At 47.9% G+C, this 9,546-nt stretch overlaps 1 pseudogene; it reads right to left on the reverse strand.

The window, feature by feature from the left end:
* Positions 1-4,465: 4,465 nt before the first annotated feature.
* Positions 4,466-4,776, reverse strand: LOC101116592 (alpha-ketoglutarate dehydrogenase component 4-like; annotated as a pseudogene).
* Between the last annotated feature and the right edge of the window lie 4,770 nt (positions 4,777-9,546).

Here is a 9,546-nt window from a genome sequence, read left to right on the forward strand (position 1 = left end):
CACATCCGTCTCTGAATGAATCACTCAGGGCCAAGGGAACGTCACTACACTGCTATCATTGGCCCGTCTTGAGTCACGTGTCTTTAACTCCACTGGATTTCATTTTAGTCAGGTATTTCCTGAGTACCTACAAGGTATGGTTCTAGGTCCTGGAGATGATACAGTGGTGAACCAAATAGACACAAACCCTTGGCCTAGTGGAGCTGACAGTTAATGGAAGACAGTGAAGAAGACCCTAGGTGAAGAGAAGGCATTTCATTACTTTTTATTTCTTTTTTTGGCCGCACCATTCAGCATGTCCAATATCAGTTCCTCTGTGCTATGCTGAGTCGCTCAGTCATGTCTGACTCTTTGTGACCCCCGTGGACTATAGCCCCCCAGGCTCCTCTGTCTATGGGGATTCTCCAGGCAAGGATACTGGAGTGGGTTGCCATGCCCTCCTCTCTTAGTTCCTCTATCAGGGATCAAAACTGTGCCCTCTGCAGTGGGAGCGAGGAGTCTTAACCACTGGACTTTAGGGAAGTCCCTAGAAGGCACTTTAGGAGATAAGTGATGAGAAGAAAAATAAAGTAGGGAAAGGGCTTTGGAGGCTGCCGGGGACTTTTTGCAACTCTAAGTTGAGTGGTCAGAGACAATCTCATTGGGAAGGTGATATTTAAACACTTGAAGGATGTAAGGGACTGAAGCATGTGGATATCTAGGGGAAAGTATTCTGGGCGGAAGGGACAGAAAGTGCATGGGCCCTGTGGTAGGAGTGTGTCTGGTGTGTTTCAAAAATGTCAAGGAGACTCTGCTAGGCATTATAAACCATGGAAACGGAAAATCTTAGAGGTGCCTGAACATAGCAAGCCCTACAAATGCTATTATTTACTTTTTAGAGTTTTTTTTTTTTTTCTTTCTTGTTTCCCCGTTTCAGGAGCCTCAGCAGGATGGTGAGAAGGGCTGAAATGATGTCAAATCAGGTCCTTTTCTGATGGCAGCTGGGACAGGGTCAGGGAGAGGTGGAGAGGGAAATACAGAGTCTGCCTCCTGTGTTCTCGTCTGATTGCTCCTGTCCCCGCACTCACTTCTGATGTCTGGGGACATTGCCTGCGACCGTGCTCCCAGCATCTCCTGGACCGGGTGGGCGCGGGTGGGGAGGCCAGCTTGGAACAGAAGGCTACTCCTGTTGCTCCCCACCTGGTGTAGCTTTAGCGTTCTCACATTGTCAAAGTCAATTTCTTTCTTTTGTGGGATCTTTATTTCCCATGGCCTGGTTTGGAATTTGAAAACCTCCCATTTCGTTGGCATTTGTAGGGGTTGAGACAGAAATCGGAATGGTGGCAAGGCTCAAAAGACATTCCAAACTTCCATACATGTTGGTGTTCACTTGCAAAACCCACAGATCTTAGAATGTCAGTGCTGGGAGGGGTCTCAACTGTCTGGGAGAAGACCGTCCATGCATTCAGTAGGCATTGATGAGCCCCTTGCTCACCATCTGACTCCGTGGGGTCAATAGGCATGTTCCAGAAGGTCCAGTGTAAGACATGGGAGTCAGACCTTTACCGTGGAGCTGCTGTGTGACTTCCAACAGGGGACACTACCTCTCTGATTCTCAATTTCTCCTGCAAAATGACTGTCATACTGCTTAATTGTGAAATTTCCAAAGTTTTATACAAGATACATAAGTTTCAGTTAGTAGTAGGTTTTTGAGGACTTTCCTGGTAGCTCAGCTGGTAAAGAATCCACCTGCCATGCAGGAGACTCCAGTTCGATAGCTGGGTGGGGAAGATCCCCTGGAAAGGGGATAGGCTACCCACTCCAGTACTCTTGGGCTTCCATGTGGCTCAGAGGGTAAAGAATTCTCCTGCAATGCAGGAGACCTAGGTTCAATCCCTGGGTTGGAAAGATCGCCTGGAGGAAGGCATGGCAACCCACTCCAGTGATCTTGCCTGGAGAATCCCCAGGGACAGAGGAGCCTGGGGGCTACAGTCCATGGGGTTGCAAAGAGTCCGAAACAACTGAGCAACTAAGTACAGCACTGGTGGTCCAATGTTTAAGAATCTGCCTACCAATGCAGGGGACATGGGTTTGATCCCTGGTCTGGGAACTAAGATTTCACCTGCTGAGGGGCAACTAAGCCCATGAGCCACAACTCCTGAAGCCTGAGTGCCCGAGAGCCCTTGCTCTGCAACAAGAGAGGCCACTGCAGTGACCGCACACCATTAGAGAAAGCCCACATGCAGCAACAATGACCCAGGGCAGCCAAAAGTAAATGAATACAAAATTTAAAGTAGACATTGGTTAGGATGGCTCTTGCCTTCGAGTAACAGCAAGCTGGGCCGTCAGTGGCTCATAAAATATGTGCTCAGTCGCTTCAGTCGTGTCTGACCCTTTGCGACCCTATGGACTGTAGCCCGCCAGGTTCCTCTGGGATTCTTCAGGCAAGAACCCCTGAGTGGGTTGCTGTTTCCTACTTCAGGGGATGTTCCTGACCCAGGGATTGAACTCCTGTCTCTTATGCCTCCTGCATTAGCAAGCAGGTTCTTCACCACTAGCGCCACCTCAGACAATAGAAGCAGCAAATGATTTTGATTTCAAACTGATGGGAGAGGGCTGAGTTCAGCCAGCTGTCCAGCTCTGCCATGGGAAGCCCAGAGTGTTTCTCCACTTCTTTTCTGCCATCATCAATGTGTGATGATGTGTTGGCTTTGGAGCTCATGCCTGTGGTTTCATGGTTGCGCCCTTACCGGTTATGTCTGTTTTCCAGGCAGAAGAGAGTAGACGGCAAGGACATGCCCGCTGGATCACTTTATTAGGAGAGTAAAACTTTCCCAGAAGCCCGGCTCAGTCTTCTTTTGTGACTCCAAGACAATGCCCCGCCCGCTGCCCACCCATCCACTCACAGCCCAACCTGTGCCCCTCCCCACTCCCCTCCCTCAGCGCACCTCCAGTTCACCAGTTGCCTACTACCTTTTCCTGATCTCATTAATAATGGGTACAGATTTTCTGCAGCCTGGCCTCATCCACAAAGCTGTCTGGATCATGAGAACAGGCAGTGATTCAACAGAGATTGAGCAGGGATAGGAAGCAACAGCTGGGGGTACCATGAAGCCCCCATCCTGATATATACACTAGCATTGGGAGCATGTGAGTGAGAACGCAGTGGGTGAATCAAAGGGTTTGACTCTAGAGTTCTTAATATGTCATAAAGTGAAAGTGAAGTCGCTCAGTCGTGTCAGACTCTTTGCGACTCCATGGACTGTAGCCCACCAGGCTCCTCCATCCATGGAATTTTCCAGGCAAGAGTACTGGAGTGGGTGGCCATTTCCTTCTCCAGGGGATCTTCCTGACCCAGGGATTTTTAAGTTTGAGAAAGTTTATGGTTATCAGGATTTGTATACATGATCACAATCAAAACAAAGAGATAAACCAAAGAATAAGACTTTTTTAACCCCCCTGAAAACATAATAAATTACAATTTCTGGTCAAATGTTATTCCTATGCTATATTCATTTTGATCTCATTTTCCATTTTATACTCTGGCATTTCTTTTCTGAATAAAGTTACATATAATATTTTGTGTTAACTCCCTTGTCTTAATACCACAAAGTCACCTGTTTTACCACAGGTATATTTTTATCATTTAGAGTAGGATATCGGAGAAGGCAGTGGCACCCCACTCCAGTCCTCTTGCCTGGAAAATCTCATGGATGGAGGAGCCTGGTGGGCTGCAGTCCATGGGGTCCCTAAGGGTCGGACACGACTAAGCGACTTCACTTTCACTTTTCACTTTCATGCATTGGAGAAGGAAATGGCAACCCACTCCAGAGTTCTTGCCTGGAGAATCCCAGGGACGGGGGAGCCTGGTGGGCTGCCGTCTATGGGGTCGCACAGAGTCCGACACAACTGAAGTGACTTAGCAGCAGCAGCAGCAGTAGCAGCAGAGTAGGATATGCTTGTTAATAAGCCAGTTATACTTCAGTAACTTTGTGAATACAAAAACACTGAGAAGTAAGAACAAATAATGGAATTATCATTTCACGGATCCTCATTCAAGTTCAGGAAAATTACTTCCAGAAAGCTGCAGTTCTGCCAAATATATTCCATGTTTACATGGAAACTGAAAGAAAAGTGAAATTACTGGAAGCTTTTGACGGTTCACTAGACATTGTGTGCTTTCAATAGTTCAACACTGTTATGCTTGATATTCAAGAGTAAGTTAATAGGCTAACATTTTTAAATGTATAGTTTAAGGTATACAGTATATAAACAATCAGGTAAGCTTATAGAGAAGCCGACCAAGACACATAAATTAGGAGATATAAGTGTCCATCTAAATTTTCTATTCATCTTTTTTTTTTTCTTTTTACAGAATATTTATTAAAATTGTTTAATATACAGTTTCTCACTTGTCATTCTGGAAGTCCTTTTTCAGAAAGACTCTTCTTTTTCTGATGACAAACAGCAGCCACATTGTCAGTGATTACTCTGGACCTCCACGTTGGATACATTCAATTTCTTTTTGAAACACAAGTTTCCTTCTGTATTTCTGAGGTAAAGTTTTTATTATCTCTGTGGTGTCTGGTGGACCCTGATGCATCAGCCAGTCTGGCCATTTACTTCCCTTAGAATCCTGTAAAATTAAAGAAGTGTGAGATGGTAGTCCCGCTGATCTTAGAACTTCTGATACATTTGGTTTAGGATGTCTTTTCTGTCAGGGAACCTTATTAATGGAGCCTGTGGCCTGACTACCTGAACGAACCCGCTGGCAGACGCCATCTTGCTGCGCACCATGACCCCCCGAGAAGGAACAGCTTCCGGGTCGCTGGCGAGCCGCGGTTATAACAGGAGTCCTGGGCGGCTGGCGCCCGTGAGCCAGGGATTGAACCTGGTTCTCCCGCATTGCAGGCAGACGCTTTTACCGTCTGAGCCAACAGGGAAGCCCGATATGTCATAAGATAAATATAAGGAACCATAAGGTAGTATTTTAATAAAGGTTTTTATTGTAAGCAGAATTCTAAGGTGACCCTCATTGCTGCCTGTGGCATCTTTAGTTACAGTAGCATGTGGAATCTTTTTTTTTTTTTTTTTTTAATTGCGGCATGTGGGATCTAATTCCCTGAACAGGGATTGAACCCAGGCCCCCTGCATTGGGAGTCGAGCCTCTTAACCATTGGACCATTGGGGAAGTCCTGGGTTCAGTTACTGTATCCTTCTTTTCTGGTGCTTCTTTATATTTTCTAGCTCTTTGGTTAAAAAAAAAAAAAAAGTCTGATTTCTCACTCTGTATATCTGTTCTCCTCCTAAGTTCTTCATCACCTTTGTGATAATTACTCTGAAAACTTGCTCAGGTAGATTGCCTGTCTCCACCTAGTTCTGGGGTTTTATCTTGTTCTGCCATCTGGGACATAGTCCTCTACATAGTCCTCTGTGTAAGTTGCTGTTTGTCTTTTTATGTATGTGGCAGGTCAGTTAACATGCCTTTTTTTCTCTTCTTATTCTTAGTTTTTTGAATGTTGAGTTATTTTTCTTTTTTAAATTTTTATTTATTTATTTTTAATTAATTTATTTTAGTTGGAGGGGAATTACTTCAATGATGTGGTGGTTTTTGCCATACATTGACATGAATCAGCCATGGGTGCTCATGTGTCCCCCCATCCTCAACCCCCTCCCACCTCCCTCCGGACCCCATCCCTCTGGGTTGTCCCAGAGCACCATAGTTACATTTCCTGACCTTGGAGCAGTGACCCTCTGTAGGAGGCAGCCTATGTGTCCCAGCAGTGCACTCCCTTCTCGTCAACCAAGCTATATGCTCTAGGGGTTCCCCCTAAGTGGGCTCTGTGGGTCTTTCTGTAGTGGAGGGCTCCCTGTGTGGGTAATCTGATAGGCTTGGTTGGCCCCTACTCTGGTTGGTTGCCAGGCCCTGACTTGTGTGAGTGCTGCTGGCTGTTGTTTGGGGGAAGTGGGATCTGGTAATGAGGTGGCTGGTTGCAGATTACTAGGCGCCCCAGGGCTAGCGCTGGCTCACTGGTGGATGGAGTCAGAGTCCTGAGGACTCTGGGGCTGTTGCCCACCCACTGGCAGGTGACGCTAAGTCCTGGAGTTAGTGCCAGACTACTGGCAGGTACAGCTGGCTCCTGGCGTCTGGTTGCAGTGCTCAGGGATCCCAGAGCTCATTTCAGGTCATTGACAGTGCAGTAGGGGTGGGATATGAGGTTGGATATGAGGTCTGGGGTGTCCCAAATGTTCACTGGCCTGCTAGTGGCTTCTGGGGCCAGGGTAGGGTTCTGGCCTGCACTGGGAGATCACAGCTGTCTCTCTCTCTCTTTTTCTTTGGCTGCTCTGGGCCTTCGTGGCTGCGTGCAGGCTTTCTTGAGCTGTGGAGAGCAGGGGCTGCTCTCTAGTTGCGGTGTGTGGGCTTCTCATTGCGGTGGCTTCTCTTGTGGAGCACAGGCTCTAGGGTGCGCTGGCTTCAGTAGCTGTGGCTCATCGGCTCACTAGTTGCTGTTGGTGCTACCGGTGCGAGGCTTTGCACCAAGGCCAGAAGCAGAGCCCAGAACCAAGGTCACCTCTGAAGCTGACTGACCCCCCTTTGTAACCTTTCCAAAAGCCCCCTGGTCTTCACTAACAAGCTGCCTGACTCCCAATTAGGCAAAGATGCCCACTCCAGTAAACACCCTATGGCACACCACCCAACCACCTAACACAACTTTCCAGCAGGAATTTTCTTTGTCTGGAGGCTACGAAAGTTGGCTAGTAGCCTACGAAAGGCTTCGGCTCTCCCTTGAGTTAAGCCTGCCATTTTATCAGCATCTCCTTTTCTAATAAACCCTCCTCTCATTCTGCTTTGTGTCTGGAAATTCTTTTCCAACCCGAGTTCCGACCAAGACAGGTGGGACCATGCCCCTGCCCCTCTAGTTGCCTGGCCAGAGGCATCCAGAACCCAGGCCCCACAAGCGGCTGGGCGGGGCCAGGTTCTAGCACCAAGGAGCCAACAGGGCAGCCGCCACGCTGTCTTGGCCAAATGCTCCTCAACGTGTCTGCTGCTAATGTCCGTGTTTCCACCGGGAGCCACAGTCACCCCCACCTCTGCAGGAGACTCTCCAAGACCAGCAGGTAGGTCTGGCCCAGGCTCCCACCAAATCACCGCTTTTGCCCTGGGTCCAGTGCCAAGTGCCTTTTTAAAGGGACGCCACCACCTCCCTAAGTCCTGTGGGGCTCCCGCAATCCTGCACTGAAATGAAGTGTTAGTTGCTCCATCCTGTCTGACTCTTGGCGACGCCATGAACTATAACCCACCAGGCTCCTCTGTCGATGGGATTCTCCAGGCAAGAATACTGGAATTGCCATTCCCTTCTCCAGGGGATCTTCCCGACCCAGGGACTGAACCTAGGTCTCCTCCATTGCAGGCAGATTCTTATCCGTTTGGGCCACCAGGGAAGCCCTGCTGAACTTTAAAGCCAAATGCTCTGGAGGCTCCTCTTCCTGGTGCCAGTGTCAGGGGCTGGGGACCCTGATGTGCTCAGAACTCTCACTCCTGAGGGAGAGCCTCCACAGTACATCTGTTCTCCTGCTTGTGGGTTGCCCACCCTGGGGTATGGGATTTGATTGTATCATGAATCTGCCCTCCCACCTGTCTCACCATGGCTCCTCCCTAAGTCTTTTTAAAAGTATGTGATTTTTTTTCTACTTACTTGGCTGCACCAGGTCTTAGCTGAGGCAGGTAGGCTTTTTAGTTGATGCATGTGGGATCTAGTTCCCTGACCAGGGATTGAACCTGGGCCCTAGAGTCTTAGCCACTGGACCACCAGGGAAGTTCCCCTCCCTAGGTCTTTTTTTTTTTTTTGCCCCACCGCAAGACATGTGGGATCTTAGTTCCCTCACCAGGGATTGAACCCGTGCCTTATGCAATGGAAGCACGGATTCTTAACCACTAGACCACTAGGGAAGGTCCCATTTGGTAGGCTCCAACTCCTTTTCACTGATGGCTGTTCTGCAGACAGCCGAGACCCCAGCGCGCTGGTGAGAGGAGGTGAGCCCAGGGCCTCTCCTCTCTGTTGCCTTGGCTGCTCTTCTATTCTTTCTTTTTTTGAGTTGGAGTAGGCCCAGGGTTATAATGGTGCCCCCTCCCAAACCCATTTTTGTTATTTTGGTTTTGATGCTCTGTTCTACTTGACAGAACAATTTCCAAATTTACATGATGGGATCATGGCCCATCAGAGTCATAAGGCCAAAGAGGCTTCATGTAGCACCTTGGCAGCTGGGTTGGTGGCCTGGTGTTCAGGCCTCCTCCAGAAGCCTGTCCTTTCTCCTCCTGGCTGAGCCAGGGCTGGCTTTTCTTTTTCCCCATATTGCTTGGCTTGTGAGATCTTAGCTCCCCAACCAAGGATGGAACCTCGGCCCTTGGCAGTGAGAGCGCAAGAGTCCTAACCACTGAACTTCCAGGGAATTCACTCGTATTTGTTTTTTAAAAATATAAATTTGTTTATTTTAATTGGAGGCTAATTACTTTACAATATTGTAGGGGTTTTGCTATACATTGACATAAATCTGCCACGGGTGTACATGTGTTCCCCATCCTGAACCCCACTCCCACCCCATTATTTCTTTAAATAAATTCTCTGCCCTCTCCTCTCTTCTCCTGAGATACCCACTCCCTTAATGTTGCCGTTGCTAAAACAGATAGCCCTCCTAGAATTTCCTCATTTAAATAATCTGATTGCTAGTTTCTCTTCTACTTGTATTACTTACAGATTTCTATCTTCAAGCTTGCTAACTGTCTTTTTCAAACATTGTGTGCTCTATGTCCAGTGCTTTCTGGTATATTCTTCATCTCATTGACTGAGTTTTCCTGCTCCAGAATTTCTAATTTCTCTTTAGAGTTTCCATTTCTTTGGTTAAGTATTTCCTCTGTTCATTAATTTTAATCCCGAGTTCACTAAACTACCTTTCTGAATGTTCTTGTGGCTCTTTGATTTTCTTCATAGAGCCATTTTGAATTCCCTACCAGTGAGATCTCAATACTCTTTGCGCGACTTCAAGGTTAGTTTCTGGAGGATTGCCATTTTCTTTTCTGTTACAGTGTTTCCGTGGTTCTTCATGGTTCTTGACGCGTTGCTCCTTTGCCATTGCTAACGATTTAACAGGTTAGAAGTTGAGGCGTTTTAGAGAGTTCCCTGGCGGTCCAGTGGTTAGGACTCGGAGCTCTCATTGTCAAGGGCCATTGTTCAAACCCTGGTTGGGGAACTAAAGCACCGCGAGCGAGGGGAGACCAAGAAAAAAGAAAAAAATTGAGGCGTTTCTCCCGTTTTCCAGTAGGTGGTGCTATGGCACAAGGTTTGGGTTTCTCTTTCCCGCGCTGCCTCTGCCTCTCTGGTTACACTGGCCTTTTTCACCCTCCACTGCGTTAAGGTTGCTCCAAACCCTCCTTATTGCTCCTTGTGCCTCTGGGGTCACTGATGCCTTGTCTCTGCCAGTATTGCTGGTATCGCCGCCTGGGGCTCGGAGACGGTGGGCTCTTCCCTTACTTTCGGGATCCGCGCTCCTTGCAGACTCCGCCCCGAG

This window comes from Ovis aries, chromosome 14 (genome assembly GCF_016772045.2).
Source record: "Ovis aries strain OAR_USU_Benz2616 breed Rambouillet chromosome 14, ARS-UI_Ramb_v3.0, whole genome shotgun sequence".
Lineage (NCBI taxonomy): Eukaryota > Metazoa > Chordata > Mammalia > Artiodactyla > Bovidae > Ovis > Ovis aries.